Source organism: Sebastes fasciatus, chromosome 18 (genome assembly GCF_043250625.1).
Source record: "Sebastes fasciatus isolate fSebFas1 chromosome 18, fSebFas1.pri, whole genome shotgun sequence".
NCBI classification, from domain to species: Eukaryota; Metazoa; Chordata; class Actinopteri; order Perciformes; family Sebastidae; genus Sebastes; species Sebastes fasciatus.
Genome location: NC_133812.1, coordinates 7,119,487 through 7,135,950, shown reverse-complemented (window position 1 = coordinate 7,135,950; position 16,464 = coordinate 7,119,487). Strand labels below are relative to the sequence as shown.

General features: G+C 41.2%; 1 protein-coding gene across 4 annotated transcripts in view; it reads right to left on the bottom strand.

The window, feature by feature from the left end:
- Nucleotides 1-15,621, bottom strand: part of bach2b (BTB and CNC homology 1, basic leucine zipper transcription factor 2b) — a 99,793-nt gene extending 84,172 nt beyond the window's left edge. For all 4 annotated transcript variants that reach the window (XM_074614734.1, XM_074614735.1, XM_074614738.1 and 1 more), the window contains exon 1: nt 15,218-15,621. The gene's annotated coding sequence lies outside the window, so the exon portion shown is untranslated. The remainder of the gene's footprint in view (nt 1-15,217) is intronic.
- Between the last annotated feature and the right edge of the window lie 843 nt (nt 15,622-16,464).

Genomic DNA, 16,464 nt, shown 5'->3' with positions numbered 1-16,464 from the left:
GACGGAAGGACGGACGGAAGGACGGAAGGAAGGACGGACGGAGTGCTATATACCCCCAACTACATTGTGGCGGTGGTATAATCAATATTTGTGAACATGATCTCCTCTCTCTCAAAGCCTGAAACCAGGGAAGTACGTCTCACATTGTGATGTCATAGGGCATAAATAAATCATTTTAAAACTAAAACTAAACTTTAACTAAACTAAAATTTAACCCGTCCTTTCCCAGTGAACTTTATTCAATTCTGGTGTTGTTAGCTGGGAAACAGAAAATGTTCCCATATACTCAGAACATCTCCCTGGGGGCTCTCAGTGTGATCTAGAACATCTCTCCCACTCATTGTCTATGGGGCAGCTCCACACTTTATACCAGATGACAACACAGGTTTTGGGAGAGAGTTGTTCATGTTTCCTGATATGTTTTTGGACTGTCTTTGACCATATGAACAATGTGTATGAATATTGAAAATGGGCGTACTTCTCCTTTAAATTGTTCATAACAACAATGCCTCAGTTCATGGTTCAGTACTGCAGCATGGAACTAACCTGGACCCTGATTGGCTGACAATACCAGAGAACAGTTTACACATGTCAAGGTTACAACGGTCCTTAAAGTAAGAAGAAAGTCTTACACACACACACACACACACACACACACACAGGAAGGTGATAAGCGGGTACAAATGCTTCAAAACTGCATGACTGCAAGAAACCAATCAAGACTTGTCCAAGACTAACCACTCTCACCCTGATCTAATATCCAGAAACAGAGGAGCCGCCTTTAAACTCAAACCGGTGATAAAAGGTTTCACAGTCAGAGGCAGGTTGGTTTTAACATGCTTGGCTGACACAGATCTTGTGACTCAGTATCAACAGTGGACCGTCCACAGCTCTGCCTTGTTGACCTTTCACCATCTGTCCCAAATGACACGGCCCGGCCGGTGGACTGACTGACTGCACGGAGCGGCATGTGACCGCTGCAGGTACACAACGACCGTCTGCTTACTCAATGCACAGTTGATTTAGGTCATTTAGGTTCTCCCTGGTCTCTCTAGGAGTATCATTTTCTCGGCTATAATCCTGCAGCACATGACTGTACACTCAGTGCCAACTTCCAGAACTTATTTTTTGCTAAAATGCGATCTGCATGGTGCTGTTAGCTATACCTCGCTGTCTCTGGTCAGCTTTTCAATCTCAATATAATCTGGTTAGCAGTTTGCTACCTTTGTGGTATTAATACTAATAAAGCCTGTTCAACTGGAGTCTTCCAACCCGAATTGATGTAAACTTAAGTTAGTCTGAAATTAGTGTCACACTGAAGGCTGCAGAACAGAACCTGAGGTTTTGCAGAATCATTCAAAATGACATATCCATAATTAGTCTATCGATGCGCCTAACGGCCCAAGATACGGTCGACACGGAGGACGGTAAGGTTGCTTCTTTGGTGCCGCCGAAGTTCCCATCTGACCAATGATGCCAAACTAACAGGAGTGAATTCTCTCTTTCACTTGAAATTACAGGATGAAATCAGCATAAACCTGGCTGACGGGTACCCACGCACAAGATTTACTCCCCCACAGGAAGGGCTGTATACATGGATTTAACCCAGCACACATACACTTTCATGTTTTCCATTCCACATCTGTGTGCAACAAATGGAAAACCCAAAGGGGTAAACGTCATGCTCTCAGTTTTTAATGCTTTCATTTCACAGCTTTTTTTCCCGCTGCAGAATTAATATTCCTTTTTCTGGCTCCGTGATTAGAAAAAAAACATCATGAGGAAAAGTAGGAGGCACAGTGGGACACTAGAGTGCACAGACAGGATCTCCACCTATGGCTGCCTGCTGTGAAATGGCAGGAAGCCACCGCCAGCAAATCCTGCTGATCTCGTTGTAAGCTTACTTTTACTGTACAGCACGGGGGCTCGGTGCAGGAAGTGGGCACATTACTGCACTTCCACGCCCACATCTCTCCCCCCCCCTCCCCTTCCCTCCCACCACTACACCAACCCCCCTCCCAACCACCTGTGCTGGTCTCACAGGATGTCCCCCTCCAACCCTCTTCTCCTCCCTCACACAAACTCCTTTACAGCTGCACTTCTTCACCAAACCACAGGCTGAACACGCTTTGTTGTTTTACACTCCGCTGCTTTAACGACGTCAGAAAAGATATGATATTTGGTTTACTGGAAGCTGCCTCAAAATGCATGCAGTCGTTAAGAGATTGGTACACCCCCCCAAAAACTAGAAATAGATTTTCTACAGAGGAAGTTTACGAGGATTAGCCTATTCATATAATATGATCACTTTTTTAGACTGTTTGTTTTAGAACGTTCTTTTGGCTTTTAAAGAAAACCATATTCATATTTCTCAAAGTAGAAACTCCATTGCAAATTGCGATCTAAGAAATGTAATATTATTCTATTCATAATAATATGAACACGGGTTTTGGAAAGATGTTAATATGGATGTTTTTTTAAATCTTGGAGGTCTTAATTCAAAGCAATCCAGCTGATGAGTTTAAAACACATAGGACGTGCTTAAAAGTTTAAAGGTCCCATATTATAAAAAAAGTGAGATTTTCATGTTTTTTTTTATTGTAAAGCAGGCTTAAGTCCTATATTAATACTATGAAAGTATCGAAACGCTCAATCCACAGGGAAATACACACAGCCTGTATTCAGAAATTATGCATTTGAAACAGGCTGTCAGGATTTCTGTCCATTTGTGATGTCACAAATAGACAATATTTAGACCCTTTACACAGATTTAAACGTAAACATTTTAAATGTGTCCCGGTTTATTCCTGGTTGTAGTGTACGTGAATGTCATCAGCTGACAGGAAGTACACATGGACCCAAGCTGTTGCCTAGCAACGCAATTCTGTTGCAATTTCATTGCAATTCTGTCGAAATGCGCTAAAACAGAGCGTTTAAGACAGAGGGTATGAGGAAAATAATTTTTTTTTTTAACATTACAGCATGTAAACATGTTCTAGTAAAAACACAAAATACAAATATGATCCTGATAATGAGCATAATATGGGACCTTTAATTTGGAAATTTCAACCAGGTCTTCATACCTAAACCTAAACAGTCACGTCACCCAGAGGTTTCTGAAGAGCCGTTGCAATGTTGATATAAAAACAATCATTCATTCAACTACACCTGCATTGTATTGAGGTTTAGGCAGAAATCTCTAAACCAGGACAGATAACACCAAAACTATCTGCATGCAGAGATACCACGAGGGTTTTGTTGTACATTGAATGAACTCTCACTTTAAAAATGGATGTTGTGCAGTAGAGTTCATGATCTTATGTTACGTCAAGTTCACGATTGTTCAGCGTTAATGATGTACATGTACCAAGAGCATTGTCATATCAGCTCACAAAGCAAACAAGAGATCCCATTGTTGCGCGTATCGAGTGATCAATAGTTCTTCCCCGACACTTTGTTTACTCCGACCTCAGCGAAGCATGCCTATTATTGTCTATTTATACTACGTTCATCAGCCACAGATGTCAGAGCTCCGTGTTAACATGCCTTGCAGACACAATGGGAGTGTTTTGTTTGTCTCCGACGTGCAAGGCAGCACAAATAAATCCGTCTAGGGAGGAATTCTGACCTTTGCCACCTCCGAGTTCACAGCGATCACTGTGAGGGGCTCTGGTGGACGGACGGCAACGTCCTGCCACGAGGGTCATCCCCGGCTCCCTCCCCTCCTTCACTAAAACAATGATCTCACCCCCCCGTACCAGGAATCCGCTGATTGTTTGAAATACCTTCCACTACGCTCGGCTGAGCACCACTTCTTTTTCCCATCGACCCGAGGTGGGGGAAAACAAAACGACCTTGGCAGGAAACGTCCAGCCCTCTAGCAAGATGGGAACTAGCTGCATTCAGCCCCCTCACAACTAATGGTTTAAATTACAGTCAGTGTAACTCAGTGAGACTCATTGGAAAACACACAGGGAATGACTTCTGGCAGGGAAGTGAGGAGTCTGAGATTGATGCTGAAGGTAAGATGTGGCCGTCCGATACAGGACTTTGAGGCCAATATTAATATTTGAGAAGAATAAAAATCCAAAAACAACGTATCATCTGATATTCTTTTTTTTTATACGTAACGTTACATAACGCAAAACCTTTTGCAGTGTAGATATGTCTGAGGGAAAAAAAACAGTTTACAGCCAATATATCATTATGAATGGTAAAAAGCACTGCAATTGAAATTATTTTAACAAATAACTATATATAAAAAGGAGCACTTCTTTTTTTGGTAAGGACCGAAATTTGTCCATTGATTATTGATAACAGTCAAGTACCAGAGGCTGGCATCAAGCGTCAGATTTGTAATCTTGTTATTAAAATTTTATTTTATTATATAGTTCTTGTATGAGGGCTTGTTTTTAGACCGTTTCAGAACGTTCTTTTGGCTTTTAAAAAAAAACATATTCATATTTCTCAAAGTAGAAACTCCATTGCATATTGTGTTAACTTGGTTTCCAAATTCTCCAGATCTCAATCCGATCGAGCATCTGCGGGATGTGCCGGACAAACAAGTTCGATCCACGGAGGCCCCACATCGCAACTTATACAGGACTTAAAGGATCTGCTACTGACGGCTTGGTGCCGGATACCACAGCAGACCTTCAGAGGTCTAGTGGAGTCCATGCCTCGACGGGTCAGGACTGTTTTGGCGGCAAAAAGGGGGACCTACTCAATATTAAGCAGGTGGTCATAATGTTATGGCTGATCGGTGTATAACATCTGTTGTAATCCTATAGCAGAAAGTGTTGGCCTACCAATGTACTGGTCGGGCTCTACAAAGGAACACCTGGACTCTGAGTGTCTGTTCTTGGAGACAGATTGGACAGTGTTTCACTCCAGGTCACATATGGCCTTAAATAAACTGTGATACCATATTTATCACAGTAACTTTATCACAGTAGTGATAGTAGAGTCGCTCTGGGTTATTTGGAGTACCATAGAACCATAAACTATAAACAGTGGTTGTGTCATATTCACAAACCGTAACAGAGAGAACACTGATGATTTTCTTATCGTTGCAGTGTGCACCTCAATGTCAGTGAAGAGAACAAAAAGGTTTCACATAAGGATCTGACCTCAAACTTCACAGGAAGAGGAAGAACACAACAGCATTCTTCTGCGTGTGCAGGACGACGGAGAAACATGTCGAAACTGACACTTTTCACTCCAACGTCATTTACACAGACGGCTTTATATTTAGAAAGCAACAACTAATACCTGTATTCTGTCACCAACTGTCGTATTTACAGATGTGTTACCTGTGTTAGGTGTCACTTGGCTTGAAGAAAAATCACAAATTAGTAAGTTAGAAGTTAGGGAAAAAAACTTTTTTCAGTTTTAGCGAGGAGGTTTAAGTGTCTCTGAGTTCAGCACTTTACCGCCGAGCTCTTTATGTAGGCTTGTTCACGACACTGCAACTTCTTATCTTATCTCATCTTATCTTACTACTACTGTATATTTACTTTTACTTCACTTCACTCTTACTACATGTACAGATTAATTCATTTTCACGTCTTTATAAAAGCACAACATTCTGTGATTCTACTTGGTTGATGAATTAATTTCATTTTAAACGTTTCCTTTAATTGAGTTACATTTTGGTTTGTTTGTCTCTATATGACTGCACAAACGCAATATGGCCTACTGCAATTTTCAAATAGCAAGGAGGTGCAATATTTGTTAAAGTGAAATGTGTCAAAATGGCATTTTAAATTAATTTCCTGGCCTGCACATCATATTCTACAGACTTAAGAAATCATCTTTGTTTGGTGCAGATCCCTGAAAAAAATCACACCATCATTTTTTTAATATGTTTTTCAATGAAAATGAGAACAATGATGTAAAAATTATCATTCCATATAATATCGCAAATCATATCGCAATTGCAATACCAGTCAAAATTATCACAATTATATATTTTCTTTCAAAATCGTACAGCGCTTTTTATTAGTTAGCAGAATATCTCAAAATATCAAAGACATTTGGTCTTTTTTTTATTATATATTATATTTAGCAAAAAGGTAAGTAGAATTTGGTGCAGGTCCTAGAATTTCAAAATACTTTTTTTTTGCACTTTTCTGATAAACTACTTGAATTAAATTATAATTTTTTTGACTAAAATATTCATATTTCTGTTATTAAATACAGACTGGCATATTCCTGTTAGATACAATCATTCAAAGGAATTAGATAGATAGATAGAAACACTTAGGTCCTACCCCACCCCCCTTTTTATAGCTTAATCACTTAAATAACAAAATTAGTGTTTATCACATACACAGAAATAATCATCTTAATATATAAAACAAAAATAAAAAACAACATCTATTAGTAATACTAAAAATGTAGTTACATTTCAAAGTTCTTTTTTGACTTTGGAAGCAGCTATTGATGAAACAATCTCACCTCCAGGTCCATTTAGTAGCTGTTCTGGAGCTTTCAATCATGATCTCCATGATGCTAATGCAGATCATGTGATATGATCGAAAGCTCCGGGACAGCTACTAAATGGACCTTGAACTAGAAATATAGAAAACAAAATCTGACTGTCAAACAAAAAAACTAAAAGCACAAGAATTCTGCATCACAACGAGACCGACACCGTATGAGTGATCAGGTTTAGGTCAGACTGAGGCAGCTGGTGGAGCAGTGGCTGTTCTCTGGTCAGTGAGAGCCTCCACCTTATATGTGTGACTCAGCGGCCGCAAAGAGAGAAAACTGCTGACAGACAAGAGGAGGACTTTAAATTGGAACTACTACTTCAGCTTCAGCGTTCCTCAGGAGTACACAGAGAGGATGTCTGACCCCAGAGACACACTCTGTTTACACCGCCGCCTCGCTTTCACAGCAAACTGCTCTAATGTGATATGGTATGCATATCATTTCTACGGTGGCAGCAGGGGGGGTGGCCACTGGGGAGCACACAGACAACAGTGTTTACTATGAATAACCTCAGCAACCTGAAAAAAATCCAACATGAATATATGGAGGAGCGGGCCTATATATCTGCATGCAGCGCTAATGGCTCCATTACTGTTACCAAGGTGAATACCTAGACACAACCAAAGCACTTGATGTGACTTTTTTGGCCGCTGTTTTCCCAGTGTGCTTGTGGGGTGGGGGGTGGGTGGGGGTTGGGGGGGTAGGGCACATGTCATTTATTGTGTGACATTTGGAATAATAAAAGAAAGACCACACACGAGCCGGTGGAATATAAAACAACATGCAAAAGCTTCATCAAAGGACTTCCTTAAATATGGAGGTGTGTGTGTGTGTGTGTGTGTGTTGGATGTGTGTTCAGGAGCAGAAACAACCGTCAGCGTCACACGTGCTAAAGTTTCAGAGCTACTTTTATCAAGAGAGGTGTCCCAGGGACGATTTCACAACTGATCTGTCCAACTGACAGCAGAAAAAATGACAGATAATTAGGGACACTGAAATTAATTCTGAAAATTAGAATTTAGATTTTAACTTCTGAGTACAAAATGAGAAATATGAGAATTGAGATTAAAGTCAAAAGATAGAGCCCCTCAAAAACTCCACAGTCCATGCCATGGACACCACTTTCTGCTAACAATCCCACAGTACAATGCTCCACATTTGACAGATATGAAAATTAATGTTGAGTGACTCTGCAGCTGTCAGTGGTGATATAAAAATGATGATGATGATGATTAGTAAGTGTCCAAAACCTCAAGTTCCTCATCACTATTGAGTGTGAGTAGTGAGTGAGCTAACATGGGACTGATTTCAGACACAGTAGCATTGTTTTCTTTTACTCAGAATAATAAATACATCGGAGTTACATTTTAAAATTTAATTAATTATGACAAGAAATTGAGAATTCTCAATTTGATTTGAGAATTTTCTAACTATAGTGAAAATTCTAAGAATTTAGGTTAAAATCCGAATTATCAGAATAAAGTCAGAAATCTCAAGAAAATAATTAAAAGATATCTTAGATTTAAGTCAATTTTCAAAATTCAGAAACCTAAATCTGAGGTCAAAGTCTGACTAAAAATCATCGTAACAGTTCTGCCAGTGAAATAAAATGTTTATCTTTTCCTCTGAATTTATTTTCACAATTTGGGAGAGGATCGGGGGTCACATGACCACGACTGAAATGAACACATGAGAGGATAATGAGTTGAATGAGCTGTTGACATGTTGCGGAGGCAATAGAAAAGCTCTCAATCCCGTATTTAGCACCTTTTACTCCGTTTACCAAGAATAAAGTCTCAGAGAGATCAGACTGATTTTGCACCCCAAACAGTGTTTGATGTTTCTGCAGACTCTGGGGGGACGATTAAGGCAAACATGTGAATAAAACCGAGTTCCTGAAATGAACACATTACGAGAAGAAAATGAGAGTTCTCCGTTTGATTTCTGAATTTTGAGACAAATTTGAGAATTCTGTGAATTGAGATTTATTTCAGAATCGTGTCAGAAAACACAAAATTCTGAATTAATTTATGAATTTAACTAAATCCTGAATTTAATTCTGAAATGGATTAATACTATCAAAAAAAGAGAATTCTGAGATTTAAGTGATAATCCAAAACTCTGAATCATTCAGACTTAAATCCAATTGCGTATTAAAACAACGCCAAGAATGAACTCATCATTTTGTTGTAATGCTGATATTAAACCCTGAATTTAGTCTCAGCAGCTCAGTTTAAACAGAACCTCGCCAATGCTCTCCAGTCCTTGTGCCAGTAGTCGTAGTAGTGCTGCACTAATCCAATACAAACAGGTCATTACGCTGCGCTAAATGTTTTCTCTTCATTCACTGAACGCCACTTTACACACAGCTCATTCTTCTAAACTGTTTCAATAGCTACAAAACCTCATACCCTCCCCTTCTTCCACCCTCCCAAATGTGTTATTTTCCAAAGCTATTAGAGCCAGATGTGCATCATTTTATTAGCTCAACATGTTTTGCATAGTTGTAAACGTATGGGTGACCACAGGACGGGTTTACTAAAGAGGATTAAACTCAGAGTTCAGAGGGCCAAGCTCTCTCTCTCTCCGCTGCTGGAGGCAACAGGACAACAAGTCTGTGAGATCATCGAATAGCTTTGACGCAGGATGATTTACGCATCTTGATAATTTCTTACAGAAGAAAAAGAGAAAAAAAAACAAAAAAAACAATCAGAAATGTGCCTGTGGTGTTTTAGATTTGATAGCTTCTTGGCAAGTGTCTCCGTTGAGCAGCGAACACACAGACGAGCACTGACTCTGCAACCGCAGACTGATGGCAGCTGGGTCTGCCCGGGATAATGCAGTCTGATTTCACATGGTGCACATCGCTGCCGTGAACGGTGGGAGAAGAAGAATGAGCAGCCATGATATGATGGAGAGAAGAAGGGATTACAAAAGAGAGAAAGAGAGAGAGAGAGAGAGAGAGGGGAAACAATAGCCATCGGTGTAAAGTGCAGCAGGATCTTAGATTTCTCCCAGCAGTGCTGTTCCATCGACGCCTCACTCTGGCAGCAGCCCAGTCAAACATGCCTTTGTGCTGACGTGGGAGAGCTATGGGAACATGTTTTTTTTTTTTCTGGCCGAGGCACTGACTTGGGATGTTGAGCTGAGCTGGTGGGGGTTACTTAATATCCTCAGTGATGCAAACGATCCTTTAATGATGCAGAGAGGAAAAAAAATAATCGATGTGAGCGACGGGGATTTGCAGCTTTTTGTTCATTTCTTTAAGGGAGGATCTGCTTCTCTTTGCTGTTCTGCTGGGATTCAGAAGAATCCAAAAATGGTGCAGTTTTTAGCACCTTTAAGGAGCTGCTTAGAGAAATCCATCTCACAAAGAGATCCCTCCATCACATCCTACTTCCAACTGCAATTTCATGAATCATTAACCCATAAGTGCTTGGTTACTTTTGAACGCAAGCGGCGTCTTTTGTCATCACCATTTTAATTAGCTCGGTAGGAACTTTAGCAACATAAAAGATGATTACTATACTGGCTCAGCAGAAAAGCTGGAGGAGCAAGCAGACTCATATAGGCCCTGGACGCTATACAGTTCAGAATGGATAGCATGAAGGGGGTCCGGCAGGGTCACGTGAAGGGATCCTGTTGCCGTGTGGGATTTCAGCTGAGGCTGGGAACCCTGAGGGACTCATTATGTCGAGATCCCCAAAACAGCCTCGCTCTCAGACTGAGAGATGTTCCCAAGCCGAGCTCAACTTGAGAGATGTTATCCTTGTTATATAATAACAACGTTTTAAAGGACATCAGTGGGGTCTTGCTCGATTTATTTTGATGCACATGCAGTGACAGATTGTCGGGGCCGGACAAAATAGAGGGGGAGGAGGAAGCTTTAAAATCTTCCTACATTTTTTGTGCATATTTTGTATTGTTATAAATTGTGGATGCTTTAACCGAAAAGAGAGGTGTAGCTCCTATTTTAGACATTTATGTCATGTCTTGGGTATTTTTTCTGGGAGTATGAGGTCTTTAACACCTTGGGAGGAGTTAAATTGTTCAATTAAAATCATGGTGAATATTTTAAAAGCTGATTCCAGTATTTTATGACTCATTTGGCTCATCTTTAAGCAAATGAAATAAAAGAATACATTAATTAATTAACTTTAACAGCATTTTGACCTCCATATCACCAAGTATACAGAAAATATGATACTCAATAGATAACTGAAAAAATCAAATACAAAAAAATTCAACTAGTTAGAAAATATTGGATTCCGTTTTTGTTCCTCCAGAAGAGGTAGTCAATCCTATAATGATAATATACTCATATCATGCTGTCATTTTATACAAATGAATCATTCAGATAGAATTTTAATTAGAAGTTAACAAATGTTATTGCAGTTTTGGTTCATTTTGAACATATAAAAAATGTGCGGATAATTTGTGATTAATCACGATTAACTGTGGACAATCATGCGATTAATCGCGATTAAATATTTGAATCAACTGACAGCCCTAGTAAAAATATTCGTATTCACATTTTGATATTGATTTAAAGCAGTGGTCTCAAACTCAATTTACCTGGGGGCCGCTGGAGGCAGAGTCTGGGTGAGGCTGGGCCGCATCAGGTATTCCACAAAAAAAGCTTTGTTAAAAAAAACAACAATCTTCTCAAACGTCATTATTAACAGTTCTTTAACTTGAATGGGTTCTTCTGAACATGAACTGTCCTGAACATTAATGGAACATTGAAGAACATGAACGGTTCTTCTGAACATGGCCTCTATTGCGTCTCCCACTTTTCCTGAAATTGTCTGTGCTCGTCACCAACCTTTCTCTTCACTGCAGGCTTTGAAAAAGACATGATTGGGGCTGTGTGACAAGATATATATTCATTCCACTTGGTGTCACTCCGCAATAAAGTTGTGCCTGCTGTGTTTGTGTTGCTCTGCAATTACACCACCAAACCGCTAGTTGGCGGCGGCGTCTCTATGAGTTTCCTTCTTCTTCTTGTACTACAAACAGAAACTGAGCGGAGTTGGAGCTAATAACTGTTGAACCACAGAACTTTTACTGACATTACTGGAACGCCGAAAAGAGAAAATATATCTGAGTGGATTTGTGTGAACAAACATTGAAAAGATGGAGGCAGAGAGAAGTAGAACTTGGTCCTGGCCGCTCAGCATCGCTGAGAGACTGGACCAATCACAGCTGTTGCGGTCTGCGTCGCCGCGACGTGTAGTTACATTTCTGGAGAGGTGCACGTCAGGCTACGGCGTCGATTCAACGCAGAAGTATAAATCAAGCTTTAATCGAGTTTATGCGATGTTACACGGGCGCCGCCACAGTTGTTGTGAAATGTTTCTCTGCTTGCATCAAGCCCGGCCGATTGCCCGTCCCCGGGAGCCATATACCCCACTGTGATTGGTAGGTTCGTTCAGCTCGGGCTCGCGCAACAAAGGGACCTTCCACGGCAAACTGCCATTCACATAAAACTCGCGGGCCGAGGGCGCCTGGTTAGCTCAGTTGGTAGAGCGGGCGCCCATGTAACAAGACTTGGTCCTGACCGCGGCGGCCCGGGTTCGAATCCGGCCTGTGGCCCTTTCCGCATCCACTCTCTCTCTCCCCCCTTTCCAAGACTCTATCCACTGTCCTGTCAATAAAAATGAAAAAATGCCCCCAAAAAAAACTTTATAAAAAACTTTATAAAAAAAAAAATAATTTGCGGGCCGCACTAACATTAAACTTTCATATCAAGGTGGGGGCCACAAAATATCGTCTTGCGGGCCGCAATTGGCCCGCGGGCCGCGAGTTTGAGACCCCTGATTTAAAGGATAGCTATCACAGTAATTGGCTGCGTTTGTTGTGTACGCTGACTTAGAAGTAATAATATCATACCACAAAAAGGCATATTTCCAGAAGTAAAATAAATGGGAGATTAAAAATGACTGTACAACAATGGGTATTCTCTGGATCCAGGTATCAGCTGAGGATGTCTCTAATGATCCCACCACATGCAAACTATATTTAAAGGTGCTAAATTCCAAATTCAGAGCATTAATACAGCAACAAACAACTATTGTCTCTGTAAAGATGTCTACCTGAGCAGAGAATGAAGTCTCTCTCCTTCTGTGTGTGTTATAATCAGCGCTTCTCTGTGCTTTGTTGATATCGCCGGGCAGGCCGCGTGCTTTTAGTTCATGTGAGCGTGCCCCACTGGCTAGCTCACGGCCGCGGCTCCGGTTACAGCTGATAACGCTGTCTGGACCTGCGGGCAATATTCCCCCCCCCCCCGCTGGTTAACACTGTAAGCTCTGTCAGCACTGCCTTGTTTTCACTGTCAGCTGCGAGCTGCCGGCTCAGCCGTCACCATGTTGAGAGCTGTATGGAAGCAATAGAAATGCTCTGACTTCCATATTGAGCACATTGAAAGAGTCTGATAAAACCAGAGGTTCCTACTCTAGCAAGAAGAAAAACAAAAAAAACACCATGCTAAAATGTCTATTTGCAAAACTTTAAATGTCTTATTCCACATAGTAAGAGCAGACTAAAAACATTGCTCACATACACTGGTCTGTGAACAGATCTCAACGGGAAACTTGACTGATGTTTGTTGAGAAATATGTCTCAATTCTGACTGTATTTCGACATTTTTAAATGTATTATTATTGTTATTGTTATGATATAGACCTACTGTATAACATTTGCTACCAAGGTCAAAATGTTCCTTTTTTTCAGTGAATTCCTCTCTTTATTTGGTGGACAAAGAAAAGAGTGAATGGTGATGCAGAGAGATAAATACTGGATAATTCCGATGCTAATATAAGCAGGAGAAATAAAGCCTGGCAGACATGATGAAGTGGCATTTAAGCCTGACTGAGTCACTGTGGGGTTTTACACTTTTGGACACCCCTCCTCCCCCACCCCTTACAATAAGCAGGGGATTGCCAGAAAGGCAGCTCACTATAGCCTATACTGTACAGAACAAAAGGATCCCTGCGTAAAAACTCTGCGCATGAGTGCTGCCGCTTTGCACGTGTTGTGAAAGCAGAGCGGACGACAATGTGTTCTCATCTTTAAAAATGTCAATGATTAAATATCACTATCTGCAGCACGCGCTCGAAATCATCTGCAGCAAGGACTCATGGAATATCCAATAATTAGCTATATTTCAGATAAATAAGAGCATGATGTGAGGGATGATTGAGGGTGGGTGGATGGAGATGCTGTGATCCTCTCAGTGCTTAGTGCCATCAGCAGCGCGTTGCATCAGCACAAACAGACAAAGAGGCTGTCGGATGTCACTGCTCCACCAAAATGCTGCATCACTCCCTCCACTCCCTTATGATATCGGGCACCTCATCACCGAGTCCAAACACGTGGCGATCAAACAATTATAGTATCCAGAAAATAAACACATCTCGTCTTCTTATTTTGCGCCAATACGCAGCGCATGCCTGCCTGTTTGGACACCGAGAACACACTCTGCCTTGTATTATTCCACGAGAGATTCAGAAAAGCAAACAGATGACAGATGAAATTTATTCTCATTGTAAAGTTTGTCACACAGAAGTCACACTGAATATGGAATATGTATATTCAATGGATGCGTAAAAGCATGCGTCATCCAACAGCTTGAAGGGATTTTTTAACAAAAAAGGTGTTCCAACCACAAAAAATCCCTCTTTTTATTCTTTATCACCGACTTGCATCACAGAATAATTCACCATGCACATCGCTGACTCCTCCATAACAAGACTGACAACAGAGACTGACTAAGCCACTATACTGCAGCACTCATCCACATGACAATGCTTAAAGGACCGTGCGTAAAGGCGCAGCTGTTTTTATATTATATACAGTCACCGCTTGATTTCATTATAAAGTGATGTGTTGTTTTTTCTCGGCAGGTTGATTGGGAGTTTAGGGCTGGCTCCAGATCTGTTTTTTAACATAAGGGGTTAATGATAATGAAAATACGGGGCTCTTAAAACGACACCGTCGAGTTGAGATGATTCCATTGGCTGTCGGAGCAAATAAGGCTCGTCCTTCTTACACAGCACATATTTTGATGATTTTTTTAATTTTTTTTATGTGAATTTAATGAGCATCAGTCAATCATTTCCAGACTGGGAAAGATCATCAAAAAATGTTGACAATAATAATAATGATAAAAAAATAATAATAATAATAATAATGTTTTATTTAGCTGTAAATTAATTTGCTGACATGTAAGTGACTGAGGGAGGTGTTTTAATAATGACGCTGCCAGTGACAGCAGCAGTCTTGTTTTATGGAGTATTTAGTGGAGCAGCAGCAGCAGCATGCTGACTGACCCTCATCATCAGGGATCACCGACACAAATCTAGTTTTGCAAAAAGCAGAGAAAAAGGAGCGCTCACTCACTGCGGACTGACTCAAAGCACAACAGGATGTGGTTCACAGAGTTGTGTTTCACTCTTGAACCCGCGTTCACACCCCAAACACACACTACACATACACCCCTTCAATATTCACACCACCGCCAAGAGCTTTCAGGAGTCATGCATGCGGTTTTACTCTTGTTTCTCCTTCTATAGTTTCTATAGTTTCTCCAGTGAGGAGGATACAGGAGGACGCACCGCAGCCAAGGCTGTATGGAGCGCACCGCTCACACACTTTTTAAAACTCGGAGATTCACTCATATAACAACAGCCAGAGAGAGAGAGAAACGTGCATGCCAGCTCACCTTTTAGCTCTCTTACTCTGCTCGTATTCCAGCGCTTTTGTCTGTTGTTTCCCACATGAGTTCTTTCACATGATGCCTCCTCGCTGTGTTTCGCGTCCTCGGAGCCTCCGGAGGCTGCAGGCTGGATAGATAGATACTGTAGGTGACTTCACTTCTTCTTCTGCTGCCGCTGCCGCTGAACCGCTTATTTCTCACTTTAAAAAAAAAACACAACAACGTCTGTGACTCTCTACGGTCGACTGCGCGTGCGCGCGCGTGTGTGCGTGCGTGCGTGCGTGCGTGTTGCTCCAGCGCGCGGCGTGCCGCTCCGTCTTCTTCGCTTGTTTGTTACACTCGACTGGGTGGAACGCCTACTCTCTCTCTAGTCGCTACATTGTTGACATTCGGCCGCTGACGTCACTCTCTATCTGTCCCCCCCCTCTCCTCATTCACAACATAGTCAGCGCGCGGCGCGCTTTGCGTTGGAGGCGCGCGCGTTACTCCCTGGAACGTGCGTAACGGAGCTTGGAGAATCGCACTTTACTGGCTGCTCGCTCAGATCCCTCCTCCTCATGCTCCTCGTTGCTGCTTCGGCGGACTAGACCCCCCCCCACACACACACACATACACACACGCACACGCACACACACACACACACACACACAGAGCGAGAATATGACGAAAGATGACACAAGGCATTTTTTCACAAGCTGCAGATGCAAGCTTTGTTGTTAAAATATATATATACATATATGACAATTACTGTCACAGCCGTTATATAAATATGATTCAAATATTTATCTTTGATTAATCGCAAATGAATCGCATATTTTTGTATCTGTTCAAAATGTACCTTAAAGGGAGATTTGTCAAGTATTTAATGCTCTTATCAACATGGGAGTGGACAAATATGCTGCTTTATGCAAATGTATGTATATATTTATTATTGGAAATCAATTAACAACACAAAACAATGATAGATATTGTCCAGAAACCCTCAGAGGTAATGCATTTAGCATAAAAAATAATATGCTCAAATCATAACATGGCAAACTGGTACTGAGACTTCATTCTCTGCTCAGGTAGACATTACTCCTCTATATCTTTACAGAGACAATAGTTGTTTGCTGCTGTATTAATGCTCTGAATTTGGAAATTTAGCACCTTTAAATATAGTTCGCATGTGGTGGGATTTTTAGAGACAGCCTCAGCTGATACCTGGATCCAGAGGATACCTGTCTGTTATTGTACAGTCATTTTTAATCTCC